The 5,737-nt window shown below is 39.4% G+C and overlaps 1 long non-coding RNA gene across 1 annotated transcript in view; it reads right to left on the reverse strand.

The window, feature by feature from the left end:
• Positions 1-15: 15 nt before the first annotated feature.
• The window catches only part of LOC107102814, a 7,549-nt gene continuing 1,827 nt past the window's right edge, over positions 16-5,737 (reverse strand). Inside the window, exon 3 of the long non-coding RNA XR_001482143.1 lies at positions 16-130. This is a non-coding gene — a long non-coding RNA (uncharacterized LOC107102814). The remainder of the gene's footprint in view (positions 131-5,737) is intronic.

A 5,737-nucleotide genomic window follows, 5' to 3' on the forward strand; every position in this document is an offset into this window, starting at 1 on the left:
CCAAAATCATTTTTACCTGCGAGTTTGGTCTGGCCTCAATCAATGCCCCAGGCCCTAGAACTGGTGGGCCAGAATGTCTGGATGCAAAGCTAGCCAGGTTTTGAGGGCATGACGACAAACCTGCACGATGCTGGAAAAAGCATAACAAGGAAGATGACAACAACTATTCAACAGTTCTCGTCTGACTCAGCTTTGGAATCAGTTTTGGTAGGATTAGACTTGGGGTTTTTGTTGAAACATGAGCAGGAAGAGGTTCTAAACTCAATAATTTTTAAGAAGGACGTAATCGCCGTTTTATTGACAGGCTGTTTGTTTACACTCTGCAGCCAGCTTTCTGTCGTGCAGCCAGTTGCGCTCATTAGTCAGAGCATTGGCCAATAGGCACAGACAGTGGCAATCTTCCGATGTCTCAATCATCGGGGCCAGACTAAATTTCACATTTAATCTCACATTTAGTTTGGTTTATCAGGCTACCTCAGCCTGGCATCCGAGTGGAAAGAATTTCCCACAGAATGCAACTAGGAACATTTTTAACTACATGAACAGCCTTGTGCAGAACAGCACAAGGCTGTTCATCTCCAAGATCGGCTACTAATCTGATGTTGGAGAGGGAGGGAACCCACTTGTATTAGCTATGTAGAGGCTGGTGACCACCATGCCTAGGCTGATGGCTCACTGGATTGCCTACTTCTTCTGCTGTCTGTTAGCACAGACAGGCCGGAATTAGGTGTTAGCATAGCAAAAACCTGCATAAGCTATAGATAGGCAGGGGGTAGCATTAAATAGCAGGTTTCGGCTGGTCATTCATTGTCATAGACGCATCAAGCTATGTCAGACGTCTTTAACCGAGTTAAAAATATACAGTTGCCATACTCTTTTAAACCTAGATAATAATATTCTAGACTATCCATCCATCCATTTTCTCACACGCTTTATCCCAAGCGGGGGTCGCGAGGGGTGCTGGTGCCTATATCCAGCTTTCTATAGGTGAGAGGCAAAACAGAGACAAACAGGACAAACAACCACACACACACACACACACACACACACACACACACACACACACACACACACACACACACACACACACACACACACACACACCTAAGGATAATTTCGAGAAGCCAATTAACCTAACAGTAATGTATTTCTAGGCTAGTTGGGAATATATTAAGCCCAGCTTGGAAATTGTGAAACCTTAATTTCATTTTATTTCACATATAAAAATAAAAAGTCACTATACCCCCTATCACCATACTCAACAACACTTTTTCTAATGTAATTACATCTTACATATTTTGGACATCACTATATCCTGCACCTGATATGGGAGCCCCACACTGACAGCATCAACGAAATGGCCTAGCAGAGGATGTACTTTTTGCACCAATTCCTTCAATAAAAATTTATAAATTTTGAGAGCCAGGAAACTGGCAGGAAAAAAAAAAAACTCCTGCAGACGCATCTCACCCTGGTCAAAGATTGTTCTTACTACTCCGCTCAGCTATGGGCTACAGCCCCGTAAGCTAAAAGCAACACAATCAGGAACCGTTTCTTCCTGCAAGTGAAAACTCTAATGAACATCTGACTGGGTCTGATATTACTCCTCTGCAAACTCAAAGAATGTGCTGTCCGCTTACAAAAGAAAACATGTTGGGATGTGAAGAGAGACAGAGAGGTCAAATCAGAGGAACAAGATAAACTCACAGAAATGTAACACAATTGTGGTGAGTCTAGTGTGTAGTTTAAGTCATCTAGCTCAAAGTGGGGCGACAGTGGCGTTGGATGTAGGAGTTTGCCCTAAAATCGAAGGGTTGACGGTTCAAGCCCCGACTCCGACTTACAGTGTCGTTGTGTCCTTGGGCAAGACATGGTGGTCCCGGATGTGCCAGTGTATGGCAGCCCTACTTCTGTTAGTGAGCCCCAGGGTAGCTGTGGCTACAATGTAGCTTGCCACCGTGAGTGTGTGCATAAATGGGTGAATGTAGTGTAAAGCACTTTGGTCAAGTCTCCTGACTTGAATAAAGGCGCTATTTAAGTACATGCCATTTACGTCTCAACATGCAGTTTTAACTTTGCAAGTTACTACCATACTAAAAAATCTTGTTTGCTGCACAAGAACATGAAGCATATTTGTATAAGCCTGCTTCAAAAGGAAAACAACTTTCTGGGGGATACAAAAGTAGGGGAATTCCAGAAAAAGTTATAAAAGTGAGTTCGAGGCTTTATACAGTAGCCAAATGAAGCCGTGTTTTTGTTTTGAAAACATGCAAATTGAAACGGAGAAGAGAAAGGTGGGAGAAGAGAACATAAAACAGGACAGTCTTTTGTCTGAAAGCTTATTGTGACTTATTTGTATTAATGTAGAGATGGGTTCAATACTGAGGGGACATATTGGAAATCTTACACATCCCAAAAAGGTCCAACATGTTTTATTGATCAAAAATACATATATTTAGATTGACTGGCAGATGAACTGGTTCTTTTGAGATCACCTTTCTTTTATAAAGAAATATGAGTAATGTGAAAAAACAATTATCATGTTTTATTATAAATAAAAAAAATGAATTGTAATACATTACATAAAGATTTGCTCTTCTCAAAAAACTAGAAGTAGATATGTGCAACAGTTATGCTGACAAAAATTAATAAAAATAATACTTGCTACATCGAACATACAAGCTTATTGTGACAATGACAACTCAATATGTCGTTGTGTTTTAACTCTGCTTTGAATAACATGCATGCCAAGGCAGACAAAAAACTGTAAAAAAAAAAATATAAAAATATTGGCCTAAGCAAATGAGGAAAAGTATTTTTCCTTCTATCATTTGAAGCCACAAGTTGCTTCAAATTGACTTTTTGTCTAGTAACTCGTTCATCCTAATGAACATGACAGATGCCAATATGATAAGTTCTGCGTCATTGTTGAAAGGAGCCAAATTTGAGCCTGTGGATTGCACTAAAATTCTCACTGCCTCAGAGGATGAAACAGGGACCATCAAAAGCATCCTGGCCCAAATAGTCCATGTACCTCTGCAATTAATAAACTGTTGTTCCCTGCAACTTCCATGAGGCTTCTTGCATAATAAGCAGTTCAGGTGATACGTAGAAAGCTGCACTGAATGTAACTGTATGTTCAGCTCTGGATATTTTTCTCTGACTACAGTATCACTCTTTTGAATTAGAATTGTATCTCCCAGCTTTTATGAAGTCAGCAGGTTATGAAAAACTAATGAATACTAATAACTAGTGAATAACTCATCTCTATAGTGGTTCAATTAAATTCAATTCAGTTTATTTATATAGCGCCAATTCAACTCAAGACACTTTACAGTTCATCAGATCATACAATAAAATTTTTTCAGTCAGGTTCTTGGCACAGTTAGGCTGATGTGCCTTAGCTCCTTAAATTAAGCTCTTTGAAGGTGGTTTGGTCTGTGGAATGAAAATGAGCTTAACACCTGATGCTACGTTCACACCGAACATGATTTTAGCAGCAAAAAAGCGTATGCTGCTAAATTTTTGCCTACATACATTAAGGAAGTTTTTTAGAAGCATCAAAGATGCTTTTGAGGTGTTTAAAGCATCTCGAAAGTCTGATGCTTTTGCTGCTCCTGTGTTCAATGGCAGTGGCTTTGCTATATTTGCTGTGATATGTGGGTAAAAAGTAGTTTTAATATATCTTAAGTGAGAGAGTACATCTCAAAACAATGTCAGACCAGTCAGTGCATCAAGATTACAATCCTGCCTTAAAATGTTATTTCGCTGCTGGAGGTGCACAGACTCACCCACAACAGCAGCAAGCAACAGCTGCTTCAGGCCCAGTCGCTCCCTTGGGGATTATTCCCCTACTGTTCGTGGCAGCTGGAAGTAGATGTCAGTTTTTTTTCAGGTAGCCTATATGGTACAAACTGCCGGTACCAGGCTAATAAAAGTGAACATATTTTGTCGAGAGGATTTGACAACATTTAAAGGTATAGTGGAGGATGTTCTTTTTCCAGGTGGATCATCAAACTAAGTGGTCCTCGCAAATGTCAATCATTCTGCTGATATGTTTACATAAGGCCGTCCGTTTTCTGTGCATGCGCATTTCCATCTGTATATGTGTGGTCAGCTACAGTTTCAGCCAGTCATTGAAGCTCGCCTTTCGTCTTTTAAAAAGTAAGCTTCTATGAGCAATGCAAACAGCAACATCTAAACAGAGCATGTACAAGGAGAAATGGGCTGGTGCATGCTCTCTTACACATTTAATAGGTGTTCTCTCTCGTTAGTATATACAGGGTTGGGCATGTGCATTTTTTTTTTAAGTGGAGAGGGTGGGTTGGGAAAATCCTCCCCTATACCTTTAAGTTAATTTAGGCATTAATAAACTGTGCCAGAGGCGCTTTTTGAGCTGCTGATTCACTGCTCCTGCTGTTTGACACACACTGCAGGGCCTTTGGATGCGCCTTGATGCAGGTCAACCATGGACCTTGCATGTAAACTGGTTGCTTCTGCTGCTCAAATCGCATCCGCTGTGAGCGTAGCATGAGACTTGACCACAACCCAATTTTTTTGGCCTTGATCGACATTTCAACAGCAGCCCTAATGCCAGCGATGTTTCAGTTCTTTTCTGTAAGAGATGCTCTTGTGTTCAAGCTAAGAAATCACTGGGGTCTGTTTAAACAAGCAGGTTAAAACAAACTGAAATCCTTTGCTCTGAAATTGATCTAGTAAAAGTTTGGAAACTGAGTTTTCAGTTTCATAAAACTGCTGTGAGTTAGTTTAACTATCTCTAAGTAGGTCCACTCAGAAGAGAAGATGTGACGAAAGGCAACAGAAAGTGCCGATTTCCCCCCACTGGAACTAGAGATTGTAATGCAGAAATTTTAGGAAAAAAATGGATGGCCCATAAATCTGCATCCTGAGCTCAAAGAGACCCCCTTTTTAAGCCCTAGGCAGGTAGCGGGGTCTATTTTAAAAGACAGAGAGACAGAGCCACAGCTGCAAAGGAAAGGAAGATGGTGAAGGAGAAGATTGCTGCTCAAGTTAATACAAACGTTTACATGTAGTCTGCTACAGTATGGCAGGCCATTTTTACATTTACTGTAGTAAAAGGCCTCTCCTCTCTGTTTTTTTCATTTTTAAATCACTAGAATAGCGTTAATCCCTGCCAAAATGACATTCCTAGAAATGTAACATTTCTAAATTATATTTTGTAACAAGAATTGAATTTTACAAAGTAAAAACAAAAATTTTACTTATAAGAATGAAGTTTTATACATACAGGATACTACAGATTTTAGACATTTTAAGTGGCCGTTTTGACATTTACAAGCATAAGCTTGACTGAATATGTATTTATGATATCTGAAATACATTCTTCATATTCAAAATTATACAAATGATGACCAGGAAAAATAGGAATATAGACATGTGAAATTTTCTTAATTCTAAGCAGAGGCTTCCTTAATCAAAGTCAGAAAACACCACAACAAGCATGCTTATCAGATGTGTATCCTACAGTTGCAGCTGCTGGTTAATCAAACCAAAACATAAAGAAACTAACGAAACATTAACAAGATTAAAATGGTGCAATCACAGTTGGATTTTGTCATTTATTTTGAATGTTGTCTGTTCAATGGGTGATTATAGCTGCTGTGAAGTGCTTAGAAAAATACAAAATGGCAAGAGGTTAGAGCAAGACGACTGTTCTTTTGTTTGAATATTTTTTTTTCTTTTCATGAGTCATGAG

The sequence above is a fragment of the Cyprinodon variegatus genome, unplaced genomic scaffold (genome assembly GCF_000732505.1).
Source record: "Cyprinodon variegatus isolate N-32 unplaced genomic scaffold, C_variegatus-1.0 Scaffold1323, whole genome shotgun sequence".
Classification (NCBI taxonomy): Eukaryota; Metazoa; Chordata; class Actinopteri; order Cyprinodontiformes; family Cyprinodontidae; genus Cyprinodon; species Cyprinodon variegatus.